The following is a 14,483-nucleotide window of genomic DNA, read 5'->3' on the forward strand; positions in this document are numbered from 1 at the left end:
AACATATCATTTACAAACATTACCCTTATATTAAAGTGAGCGACATGATCATTTTAAGGTACCGCTAGTCCTATATACTGTTTTTTCTGTTTTCCGGGACTGAATTTCAAATATGTACATATATATCTTTGTTAGTAGTGTATTTTTCAGTCTTATTCAGTTTACGAATCTGTGGTCCTTCAAATACGGCTTCTTTGATTTTTGCATCTGATAACGAGGGAAATTTAGTGGATAAGTATTGGAAGCATAGGCTACTTTTATCTAATGCCTTGATATACTGTTTCATCAATCCTAATTTGATGTGCAAGGAAGAAAGAATGAATGAATGAATACTGATCTGCATTTAGGGCAGTCGCCCAGGTGGCAGATTCTCTATCTGTTGCTTTCCTAGCCTTTTCCGAAACGATTTCAAAGAAATTGGAAATTTATTGAACGTCTCCCTTGGTAAGTTATTACAATCCTTAACTCCCCTTCCTATAAATGAATATTTGCCCCAGTTTATCCTCTTCAATTCCAACTTTATCTTCATATTGTGATCTTTCCTACTTTTATAAACGCCACTCAAACTTATTCGTCTACTAATGTCATTCCACGCCATCTCTCCGCTGACAGCTCGGAACATACCACTTAGTCGAGCAGCTCTTCTTCCTTCTCTCAATTCTTCCCAACCCAAACTTTGCAACATTTTTGTTACGCTACTCTTTTGTCGGAAATCACTCAGAACAAATCGAGCTGCTTTTCTTTGGATTTTTTCAGTCCTTGAATCAGGTAATCCTGGTGAGGGTCCCATACACTGGAACCATACTCTAGTTGGGGACTTACCGGAGACTTATATGCCCTCTCCTTTACATCCTTACTACAACCCCTAAACACCTTCATAACCATGGGCAGAGATCTGTACCCTTTATTTAAAATCCCATTTATGTGATTACCCCAATGAAGATCTTTCCGTATATTAACACCCAGATACCTGCAATGATCCCCACAAGGAACGTTCACCCCATCAACACAGTAATTAAAACTGAGAGGACTTTTCCTATTTGTGAAAATCACAACCTGACTTTTAACCCCGTTTATCAACATACCATTGCCTGCTGTCCATCTCACAACATTTTCGAGGTCACGTTGCAGTTGCTCACAATATTGTAACTTATTTATTACTCTATAGAGAATATCATCATCCGAAAAAAGCCTTACCTCCGATTCCACTCCTTTACATATATCATTTATATATATAAGAAAATATGAAGGTCCGATAATACTGCATTGAGGAATTCCCCTCTTAATTATTACAGGGTCAGATAAAGCTTCACCTACTCTAATTCTCTGAGATCTATTTTCTAGAAATATAGCAACCCATTCGGTCACTCTTTTGTCTAGTCCAATTGCACTCATTTTTGCCATATAGTTCCCCATGATCCACCCTATCAAATGCTTTAGACATGTCAATCGCGATACAGTCCTTTTGACCTCCAGAATCCAAGATATCTGCTATATCTTGTTGGAATCCTACAAGTTGAGCTTCAGTGGAATAACCTTTCCTAAAACCGAACTGCCTTCTATCGAACCAGTTATTAATTTCACAAACATGTCTAATATAATCAGATTGAATGCCTTCCCAAAGCTTACATACAATGCATGTCAAACTTACTGGCCTGTAATTTTCAGCTTTATGTCTATCACCCTTTCCTTTATACACAGGGGCTACTATAGCAACTCTCCATTCATCTGGTATAGCTCCTCCGACCAAACAATAATCAAATAAGTACTTCAGATATGGTACTATATTCCAACCCATTGTCTTTAGTATATCCCCAGAAATCTGATCAATTCCAGCCGCTTTTTTAGTTTTCAACTTTTGTATCTTACTGTAAATGTCATTGTTATCATATGTAAATTTTATTACTTCTTTGGCCTTAGTCTCCTCCTCTATCTCGACATTATCCTTGTAACCAACAACCTTTACATACTGCTGACTGAATACTTCTGCCTTTTGAAGATCCTCACATACAGTACACACTCCCCCTGTTCATTAATTATTCCTGGAATGTCCTTCTTGGAAACTGTTTCTGCCTTAAAATACCTATTCATAACCTTCCATTTTTCACTAAAAATTTGTATGACTGCCAATTATGCTTGCCATCATGTTATCCTTAGCTGCCTTCTTTGCTAGATTTAATTTTCTAGTAAGTTCCTTCAATTTCTCCTTACTTCCACAGCCATTTCTAACTCTCTTTCTTTCCAGTCTGCACCTCCTTCTTAGTCTCTTTATTTCTCTATTATAATAAGGTGGGTCTTTACCATTCCTTACCACCCTTAAAGGTACAAACCTGCTTTCGCATTCCTCAACAATTTCTTTAAACCCATCCCAGAGTCTGTTTACATTCGTATTTACCGTTTTCCACAGATCATAGTTACTTTTTAGAAACTGCCTCATGCCTGCTTTATCAGCCATATGGTACTGCCTAACAGTCCTACTTTTAAGACCTTCCTTTCTATAGCATTTATTTTTAACTACCACAAAAGCAGCTTCATGATCACTAATACCATCTATTACTTCAGTTTCCCTATAGAGCTCATCTGGTTTTATCAGCACCACATCCAGGATATTTTTTCCCTCTGGTTGGTTCCATCACTTTCTGAAACAGCTGTCCTTCTCATATTAACTTATTTGCTATTTTTTGGTCATGCTTCCTGTCGTTCGCATTTCCTTCCCAATTGACATCTGACAAATTTAGATCTCCCGCTACAATCACATTTCTTTCCATGTCGTTTCGCACACAGATGACTATCCTATCAAATAATTCCGAATCCGAATCAGTGCTACCCTTTCCCGATCTGTACACTCCAAATATTTCAAGTTGCCTATTATCTTTAGAAATGAGCCTTACACCTAGAATTTCATGTGTCTCATCTTTAACTTTTTCGTAGCTTACAAATTCTTCTTTCTCCAGAATGAACACTCCCCTTCCCACCATTCCTATCCTATCTCTACGATACACACTCCAATGCGGTGAGAAAATTTCTGCATCCATTATATCATTTCTCAGCCATGATTCAACTCCTATTACAATATCTGGTAAATATATATCTATTAAATTAATTCTATTCCTTTCATTACAATACTTCTACAGTTCAACACTAACAATTTTATGTCATCCCTACTTGATTCCAGTTCCCTGTTCCCTTATCACCGCTCCCTAGGTCATCCCCTTTCCCTGAATGTACCTCCCTATTACCCTTCCAAACAAATTTCCTAACTTATACGTACCACTACGGTTTAAATGAAGGCCATCTGAGCGCAGATCCCTATCTCCTACCCACCCATTAGGATCTAGAAATTTCACTCCCAATTTCCCACATACCCACTCCATAGTCTCATTTAAATCCCCAATCACCCTCCAGTCAGTATCCCTCCTAAATAGTATTCCACTAATAACAATCTCCGCTTTCTTAAACACCCGTGCTGCATTTACCAGATCCCACACATCTCCAGCTATGTTGGTATTTATATCAGCTTGCCAAACGTTGTTGGTACCAACGTGAAACACTACCACCTTCTCCTTCTCCTTCCCCTCTTCCCTCTTTTCTACTTTCCTCAACATCTGCCTCAACCTAATTCCTGGATAACATTCTACCCTGGTTCCCTTTCCTCCACACACTTTCCTCACGTGTCTAACGATGGAATCCCCCATGACCAGAGCCTCAACCCTACCCACCTCATTTGATCCCCTCCCCTCTTGGTCAGCCCTGTCTTTCCTGATAGCTGCAGAAGCTACTTCCTCCTCCCTTTTCTCCTTCCCATGACCCTGTTCCACCTGTCTTTTCCTATCCTCCACTCTACATTTCCCTTTCCTACCTTTTGCCTTCCTCCTACTTCCACACATCTCACCAACAGTTCCCTGTCCCTCATCTTCCCTCTGTTGTTCTACCTGGAGTGACTCATACCGATTTTGCACAGACACCTGTCCTGCATTCTGATCCTGAATAGAGCCCTTAGCCTGCAATCTCCTTCCCCTTAGAACATTAGACCACCTGTCTTCTACAACTCCCCCCTTTCCTATCCCTCCCTCTTGTACACCTACTGTAACCTGTACGTTGTTTGAGGGAGTCCTATCTTTCTTCCTGTCTTCTGTGAGAATCCTAATTATCTCCCTCAAACTTTCCAATTCCTCCCTCATACCCCTCAATGCCTCGCCACACCCACAGTTCGTACACTCTCGCTCCTTAGCCATTCTTTACGGAAAAAATGAAATTAAAAATAAAATAACTTTTTTGCAAAAAATAAATGAACGGAGGGATATATTGTCTGGGATAGTACTCAAAAATCACACAATAAGTTAATTAATATACGACTACACTACAATACTACTTAGTCGTGCTCTATTTTTTTATCCTACAACCCCTAACAGGATAAAAACTGCTGTTAATTACTGAATATTGAAAGTAATACCCAAGAACTACACAATTCGAAACTGCGATTAAGCCTATCCTAATTACAACAACAGTATTTTAGTACGAATTTCTACGGATACCTCTACTACACCAATACTACACAAATATTTTACAATAATAAAATAAGCACACTAAATTATAATATTATATTACTCGTATACTACTGTACAGTACACTACAGTAATTTTTAAACTACTTTCAGACGTATCCTAATTACAATACCGGTACCGTATGTCACTACTAAGCACGAACAGAAATGAAATTTGCAAGAACTACTGTACTCAAGGATTACCAACGAAGCTAAATGCTTAGACAAATTATTATTAGTACTACGGTCTAATACACACCAAAGATAACACACGAATATAGCAGGCAAGATACGGCACTATCTAAATGTACTGTATCTATACTACAATGTATCTATACTACCGGTACACTACATTGAGTTTATTTAAATGTTTAAATAGCGAAAGGACTGCCGTACACGAAGAAAAACACGAATATAACTGGCTAGATACTATCTAATATATTATACCTTATCTTCACTACAATTCTACTGAAGTGTGGTTATGTGATTATTACAGCCATTACTATTATTTTCCCTACTCCACAGGACGGAGAATAAAAGTGTCCTTAATTAGGCCTACTAAATATACTAGGTTGTCTACAATAATTTCTCAAATATTTCTATCAAAACTACTCCTACTACTTCAGGGACTTGAATTGCAATAACTGGGATATATGAACTTTATTATTATTAGCTAACCGCTCATAAATACTGAAAGATCGAGGGAGCGAAATATAAATTACGGATACTTTAACTACCTACTCAGAAGTACAAATGATTGGAATACAAGGTCAGCTGATTTTTATTTATATTTACTTGACTACACTACTCCCTTTGTTCACGACTGTACCCAACAATGCAATATTTGAATATGAGGAGCGACAATAATCAATAACAATACGACTGTTAACTATTACCGTGTAATCTCTTATTCTCTTTAACTACTTTTTAAATGGAAGTTTACAGGCGTATCGTGTTTTTTAATGTAGTAAATTATTACCTTCGCGATGGTTTGGAAGGATATCTATACGAAATACCGGAGAAATTTCGGTGGAAATTACAGTACTATTCCTTACGATAATCTGCCTTTGTAAGTATTATACCAACGAACCTACAGATATTCACAAATATTTTTAAAGTTAATATTATTACCTAAGGTATTTCCTAAACCTAAATTCAAAACAAGGTACACCTAGCTAGCCTACTTAACGTAGAAAACGTGTGGAAGTAGAATATTTTCACGGACAATAAGACTTACATTCAAGACATTTTTGGATCTTTGTTTCCTTTCTGGCCAATTCGCTGTATACCAATGTTTATCCCGCGCCCTGCTATCCCATTCGCATAGGAAACAGGGAAATTTTGTAGAGCCTTTTTGTTGTCCCAGCAACAATCCAATGATCTTCAAATCACCGCAAATTTGCCACCCGTGCTCGTGATATTTAATTTTTAAAGCACAAACTTTAAGGTCTCGTATGTTTCAGACATTTTTGTGGAGTGTGCAAGTGGTACGGATGCCAGAACATTTGTATTATGAAGCAAAACAGCTCTAAGAGTCAATAAAACACGCCAGTTACTATGATCATACTCGTTATATTGGTGTTCTGTGTTCTCTCCCAATTGACGTAGAAGATTTGAAACATCCGCATAAAATACAAGGTCATCTTCTTGAGAATAATACTTTCGGAATTCTTTGTCACGAGTTCGGTACCAGGAAAATGTTTTTTTTTTTTTTGCTAGGGGCTTTACGTCGTACTGACACAGATAGGTCTTATGGCAACGCCAGGAAAATGTAACGCCGTGTGCCAACATATTCTTTTCGCGCAATCTTGAACCAAGTAATTCATTTTCTTTGGTTAGCTCTATGTCCCTTATCAGATCATTCAATTCGATTGCGTAAATTTGTCTGAAGGTGTGTCATATTGATGTGGCTCGAAATCTATTTGTTCATCGTCAGATTGCAATGAACTCCTACTTTCCTCACTCAAGTGAGTAGGTGGAGTAGGTACAGGTAAGTCAGGTCCATGAGGAACTGGTCGAAGAGCTGACTTGAGATTCGTATATTTATTTTTGATTTTACTTTTCTTATTGTAACCGACAACATGGATCATACAAAAATAGCAGTTGTCATGATGGTTTTTTTGCTCTCGCCATTGCATGGGTATAGCAAACGGCATTGAGTTTCGTTTGCCCTCATACAAGTAACGTAGTCCCTCGACACAGATATTGCATGCAATATGAGATGCGAAAGATTTGTCTTGATCCCCAACTTTCAATTTGAAGTAAGAAAAATAAAGTTCCTTTACAAACGAGTCTATTTGACGCACCTTGGAATCGAACACGTAAACTACACAAATGTAACAACACTTTTGAGGACTTTATTTACACTGTCTTCTGTGCACCCCTGAAACACTAGCCATGATGGTGTTAAAACTCTAGAACTTCACTTAAGTTATTAGTGTTCAATTTGAAATTAAATTACATTCAATCTCGCGCACACGATAGGCCTACAATTAAATGAATGTGAACTTTAAGAGACGCACTGAACAAGTACCGGTACATTTTGGAGCCCGTCTCAAACAACACTGTTATCTTTGAAAGGAAACTGCTTTATCAGTCCATCATAAACATTGCATAAGGGCTGGGGCTTTTAACACGTCTGTTTATTCAAGTGGTCTAAGATGAAATACAAACGCTCAACTGTCTTAACTTCAATCCTACATACTTCGCTGTCTATTGCGAATCCGGGGGAGTTTGTTACGAATTTTTTCTAGGAAACCCCCAACTACAAAATGAACATTTAGACAGCAATAAACCTATGATAAATTGCAAACAATAACAAATCAAAACACATAAATCTATTCTAAAAAAAAGTTGCGCGAGAACATCTCTCAACATTACATCTTACGTGTTCATGCTGATACTAAAGCACCAAATTGTGTCAAAAGTGATAGGAAAAATAGCATCATTTTCGGAATCAGGGCAGCGATTTCCATAAGAATTACATATTTTCCATTTTACCTTAAAATCATGTTGGCTAGTATTATCAGCTTTGGAAAATACCCTTCAGCACGGCACGGACAAAGCCAAAGCACACAAATACTCTCTAGCAACCAAACTAAGATGTGGATAGTTGTATACTCTCTCTCGCCACCATTGCAAAGGGTCCATTTGCCGTGGTAGAATGTCATCTTCTAAATATCACTATACTTCAATTATAGCTCTAGACTTTACAGTACCGCAGGGTTGAGCTTTAGCCACAGACTTGTTGAATGAATTCCACAAAGAAAGTTCATCTGGATCATCATGAGAAACAGCCTGATTAATTTGAGTTTCAGTAGGAGTATTCTGATTAAATTTTCCAGCAATCATTTCAATCACATGCTTTTTTGCTTTTTCAGCAGCAGTGGCACTTTTGAACGGCAGAGGCTTAAAACGTGGATAAAGGAATGTGCAGATAGATATTGTTTTGCTACTCTCAACTGACCCCAGCCTTGTTAACACACCACTTTCAATTTTCAAGACCACAGCTCAAGTTACTGCTGAGCGTTTTTCTGCACATATCGCTTAAGCAGTTAGCCAACACAATGACAATTGATGCAGTGGCATAGGGTTCCCCATTAATAAATATTGCAGCACTTTCAAATGGTTTTAGAACGCAACACATTTCTTTCATTGCTGTCAGTAGTATAATACAGGGATTCGGCCGCCGCCTCCTCCTCCGGGCACCCAGGGGCACCTCCGCCTCCGCCTAACGGGAGGCCCTCCCAAGGGCCCCCTCCGCCTCCGCCTCACAGGGGGCCCTCCCAGAGGCCTCCTCCGCCTCCGCCACCCAAGGGGCCTTCCCAGAGGCCTCCTCCGCCTCCCGCGGGAAATTTGAATTGGAAAACAAAGCCACGTGCATTTTGACAGCTGTCATCGACAACAACGCATCCCTAACCTCACTGCTGCCATCTTGACGGGCCTAAACCTCAGTGGTACCAACTTAACCTAACTAGCGCGAGGTAAACACAGCCACGTGCTTTTTGACAGCCACGTGCTTTTTGACAGACAACAACGCATCGCTAACCTCAGTACTGCCATCTTGACGGGCCTAAACTTCAGTAGTACCAACATAACCTCACAAGCGCGAGATAAACAAAGCCACGTGCTTTTTGAGAGCCACGTGATTTTTGACAGCTGTCATCCGCCATCTTTAAACTACAGAGCACCGTGCTGCCCTCTTTATCGCAGTAGCTGTAAATTCGTCACCTGTCATCGGCAGTGCTGCCATCTTGGCGGGCCTAAACTTTAGTGCTACCAACTTAACCTCACTAGCGCGAGATAAACAAAGCCACGTGCTTTTTTGACAGCTGTCATCCGCCATCGTTAAACCACAGAGCACTAAGCTGCCCTCTTTAGCTACTTACCTTTGAAATGTGGTGGCGGATAATTTGAAAAATGCTTTTTGACAGCAGCAATCTTTGAGCATCGTGCTGCCCTCTTTAGATAGATACCTTTGAAATGTGGTGGCAGGCAATTCCACATGGCAACAGCCATCTTTAATCAAGAGAGCACCGTGCTGCCCTCTATGTGGTGGCAGAAAATTCTACATGCTTTACAAACTCACGCGCTTATTTGACAGCCGTCATCTGCCATCTATAATCAACAGAGCACAGTGCTGCCCTCATTAGCTAGATATTTTTGAAATGTGGTGGCGGCAAACTCCACGTGCTCTTGTTTGGAAACAAAGCCACGTGCATTTTTGACAGCTGTCATCTGCCATCTTTAATCAACAGAGCACCGTGTTGCTATCTGCGGGCAATTTCGTCAGCTGTCATCCGCCATCTTTAATACACAGAACACCGTGCTGCCCTCTTTATGGCTACTACCTTAAGCACGTAGTAGCGGGCAATTTGAAAAATTCTGTTAGCTATCATCCGCCATCTTTAATCAAGAGAGCACCGTGCTGCCATCTTTAGCTAGATACTTTTGAAATGTGGTGGCGGCAAATTGAAAAATTCCAGGTGCTCTTGTTTGAAAACAAACTCACGTGCTTTTTTGACAGCTACCATCCGCCATCTTTAATCAACAGAGCATAGTGCTGCCCTCTTTAGTTAGATATATTTGAAATGTGGTGGCGGCAAATTCCACGTGCTCTTGTTTGGAAACAAAGCCATGTGCCTTTTTGACAGGTATCATCTGCCATCTTTAATCAACAGAGCACCGTGCTGCTATCATGCGGGTTATTTCGTCAGCTGTCATACGCCATCTTTAATCTACAGAGCACCGTGCTGCCCTCTGTAGTAGCGGGCAATTTGAAAAGTTCTGTTAGCTGTCATCCGCCATCTTTCATCAAGAGAGCACCGTGCTGCTATCTTTAGCTACTTACCTTTGAAATGTGGTGGTGGATAATTTAAAAAGAAAAATTTTACAGCAGCCATCTCTCGACGCTAATTGCATAAGATGGTGGCTATACATGACTGCTTAAGGGTGCTTACGCAAGATGGCTGCTATACATAGGTTCTTATGAGACTCCCTTGGGATGCTTGCGCAAGATGGCAGTTATACATGACTCCTTATGAGATGCCCTAGGGATGCTTGCTCAAGATAGCGGCTGCTCTTATAGGACGGCTTAAGGGTCCTTGCACAAGATGGCTTGAGACTCCCTAAGGATGCTTGCGCAAGATGGCGGACACAAGATGGCGGCTATACACAACTCCTTATGAGACGCTTTAAGGGTGCTTGCGCAAGATGGCTGCCACTCTTAGCTTAGAGCCCAACGTGTCGTGCTAGTTCGATTCAATAAATTTAGGGCTTAAATGCAAAATGTTAAATATCTCGAAAACGGTGCACCGTAGAGCAAAACGGACAAAATTTTTCTGCCTAATACTTAGGTTCGCAATATGAGGAACAAGAAAACCATAGTCTAATGATGGGATCAACGGTTCAGTTCCTACTTAGGCCCTTTGGCATTTGCTCCGTTTTAGCTTGTATTGAAGCGAGTCTTCGTAACATGATCAGGTCTAGCTATGATAGAGAGTATAACGTACGGTGCTGGTTCGATTCATTAAATCTGGAGGCTTAAATGCAAAATGTTAAATATCTCGAAAACGGTGCATCGTAGAGCAAAACGGACAAAATTTTTCCGCCTAATACGTAGGTTCGTAGTATCAGGAACAAGAAAAACATAGTCTAATGATGAGATCAACGGTTCGATTCCTACTTAAGCCCTTTGGCATTGGCAGCTATCTATCTCTACAAGATGGTGGCTGCTCTTATGAGACACAAGATGGCTTGAGACGTCCTAGGGATGCTTACGCAAGATGGCGGACACAAAATGGTGACTATACATAGCTCCTTATGAGACAACCTAGGGGTGCTCGCACAAGATGGCGGCTACTCTTATGAAGAAAGCTAGCTTAGAGGCTACTGCGCATGATAACAGCTGTTGTTATACATGCGGTGGAGGGCAATTTGAAATTCTATGAGCTTAATCAACAGAGCACCCTGCTACCCTCTTTAGCTGAAATGTGGTGGCGGATAATTTGAAAAATTATTTTGACAGCTGTCATCTTTAAACAATGGCGAATATACATAGGCTGTTAAGGCCTTATCATTCTCCTTCTCCTCCTCCGCCTCTTATGTCAAGGCATAGCTTTATATCGAACAAGTTTAAACCTGCATCGTGAAGGCAAGCGTGTGCAGCGATAACATTATTGTGCATGTTTAGACTTTCGAAACATAAGAAGAGTAGAATCAGACGCTGTACTCGATACAACATGTAATCAGAACATTTATTGATGTGTTCAGAAAACAAAATAAGTGATCAAGACTAGAATCGAACACTGTACTCAATACATCATGTGTTTAGAATATGTCAGGGGATATACTTGTTCTAAGAAGATCAGATTGAAACATAACAAGACTAGAATAGAACACTGTAATCGATGTTGTTAACTTCAACATGTAATCATAACATTGATTGATGTGTTCAGAACACAAAATAAGTGATCAAGACTAGAATCGAAGACTGTACTCAATACAACATGTGTTTAGAACATGTTAGGGGGTACCCTTGTTCTAAGAAGATCAGAATGAAACATAACAAGACTAGAATCGAACACTGTAATCGATGTTGTTAACTTCAACATATGATCAGAACATTGTTTGATGTGTTCAGAGCAAAAGTACAATTTTGATGATTTGCTTAGTGTAAAATCAAAAACTATGGAAACGCACTGTGTACATATCGCGTAGCTAACTCGCTCAGTAAGCAATATTGCAAAACTACAACTTCAATGATTTGCCTAGTGTAAAAATAAAAAACACACTGTACCCATACTGCGCAGCTAACTCGCTCGGTAAACGATATAGCAAAAGTACAACTTAAAATTATTTACCTTCCATCATTCGTCTTGTGTGAAAATCAGTCGAACAAGTTATCGCATAAACATGTAACATTTAATATCAGTCAATCTGTTGGCATGGTTACAAGCATGTAGCTTATGCGGGAAGTAGAATTAAACAGAACGCTAGTGCTATAAGAAATACTCTGCTTACATTTATGTCCCTAGCTGTTGAACAAGTTATTACATAAATATGTAACATGAAATATCGGTTCGGAAACATATTGTTTCAATCTGTTGACATGGATTACAAGCATGTAGCTTGTGCAGGCGAAGGCTACTATGCAAAATGCTGAGCCGAAAAAAATCGTGATAGGGTATGGAACCCAGGGGTTACATCTTATCAGAAGGGCAAAAAGGATGAAAGGACTCTTCCTCCTCCTTACCGCACATTCCTTGTAGGGATAATTGGCTAAAGGGCTAATGGGCAAAAGGGCTAATGGGCTAAAGAGCTAATGGGCTAAAGGGCTAAAGGAGCAACAACCTCATCGATCGCTATCAGCAAGAACGCTTGTACTTTGTTAAGTGTAGAAAATTAATCTTTATTGGTAAATGGTTTTATGTTCAGAACAAGGAATGGAACCTAGTGGTTACGTCTTACCTAATAAAATCCCCGAGGTGCGATGAGTTACGTTTTTCTAACTAGTGTTTGGAACACTGAACTTTTCAAGATGATAGCAGAGAGGTTAGCAATGTTCTGTTGTTGGATTTTAAATTCTACGCTATAACATGCATAAGGTGGCAGCCTTGAGGTTTACCGCCGTAAAGATGGCAACAGTGAGGTTAGCAATGTTCTGTTGTTGGATTTTAAATTCCGCGCTATAACATGCATAAGGTGGCAGCCTTGAGGTTTACCGCCGTAAGGATGGCAGCAGTGAGGTTAGCGACGCTCTATTGTCCTCCAAAGTGAGGTTAGGGTTCGTCAAGGAGACAGCTGTCAAAAAAGCACGTGGCTATGTTTACCAAACAAGAGCACGTGGCTGTGACGTCACGGTCACGTAGTATGCTGCTTCAGCATGCAAAGTTCAATGTTTACACCTACGTAGTTAACACTCTGCTATGTTCACAAGATTTTTACACATAACTATTCTTTATGTTTTAAGTTCGTGCACATAGGTTATGTTAAGATAACAGCACACGTACAAGCGATGGTCGCACGCTCGCGTAGAAGTTGTTTAGTACGATAGTTGATGTATGCATTATCAAAAGGTGATATGTACACGCTTTTATACCTTGCTATTCTTACTGCTATTATGTTCGCAAGATTTTTAAACATCGCTATTCTTTGTGCTTTAAGTTCGTGCGCATGGGTCATGTTAAGTAGCAGCGCAAACCCATGTGAACGTTGTACATTCTAGCGGAATGTGTTTGGTATAATAGCTAATGCATGCAAAATCTATAGGTGATGTGTGCACGCTTTGAAACGTAACTATTCTTCGTGCTTTATGTCCGTGCACATAGGTTATGCTATAATAGCAGCACACTCTAGCGGGAGAAGTTTAGTACTCTAGTTGATGCATGTATAATCGATAGACAATGCGAACACGCTTTTAAAACATTGCTATTTTTACTGCTGCTGCTATGTTCACAAGATTTTTATACATCGCTATTCTTTATGCTTTGAGTTCATGCGTATAAGTTATACTAAGTTAGCTGCATAGTTATAAGGTTGTCGCACGCTCTAGTGGAAGAAGTTTAATACGAAAGTCGATGCATGCAAAAACGATAAGTGATGTGTACACGCTTTGAACTTGGCTATTCTTTGTGCTTTAAGTTCGTGCACATAGGTTATGTTAAGATTGCAGCACACACAAGCGATGATTGCACGCTGTTGTAGAAGAAGTTTAGTACGATAGTCGATGCATACATCATCGATGGGTGATGTGTACACGCTTTAGAACATAGCTCTTCCTTGTGCTTTAAGTTCGTGCACATAGGTTAGGGATACACAAAAGCAATTGCTACATGCTCTAGCGGAAGAAGCCTAGTACGATACTCGGTGCATGCATCATCGATACGTGATGTGTACACGCTATTCTTTATGCTTTAAATTCACGCACATAGGTAGCAGCACACAATTGTGATCGTTGTACACTGTAGCGGGAGAAGTTTAACTTCATACACATACGTTAGCAATACACACATGCGATCGTTGTACGAAAGTCGATGCATGCAAAATCGATAGGTGATGTGTACACGCTTTGAACTTAGCTATTCCTTGTAGTTTAAGTTCATGCGTGCAGGTTATGCTAAGGTAGCAGTACAATCTAGCGGAAGAAGTTTAGTATGAGAGTCGATGCATGCAAAATCGATAGGTAATATGTGCACGCTGTGAAACATAGCTATTCCTTGTACTTTAAGTGCATACGTATAGGTTATAGTAAGATAGCAGCACAATCTAGTGGAAGAAGTTTAGTATGATATTCGATGCATGCAAAATCGATAGGTAATGTGTACACGCTGTGAAACATGACTATTCTTAGTACTTTAAGTTCATGCGTATAGGTTATGCTAAGATAGCAGTACAATCTAGTGAAAAAAGTTTACTATGATAGTCGATTCATGTAAAATCA

This window comes from Anabrus simplex, chromosome 1 (genome assembly GCF_040414725.1).
Source record: "Anabrus simplex isolate iqAnaSimp1 chromosome 1, ASM4041472v1, whole genome shotgun sequence".
NCBI classification, from domain to species: Eukaryota; Metazoa; Arthropoda; class Insecta; order Orthoptera; family Tettigoniidae; genus Anabrus; species Anabrus simplex.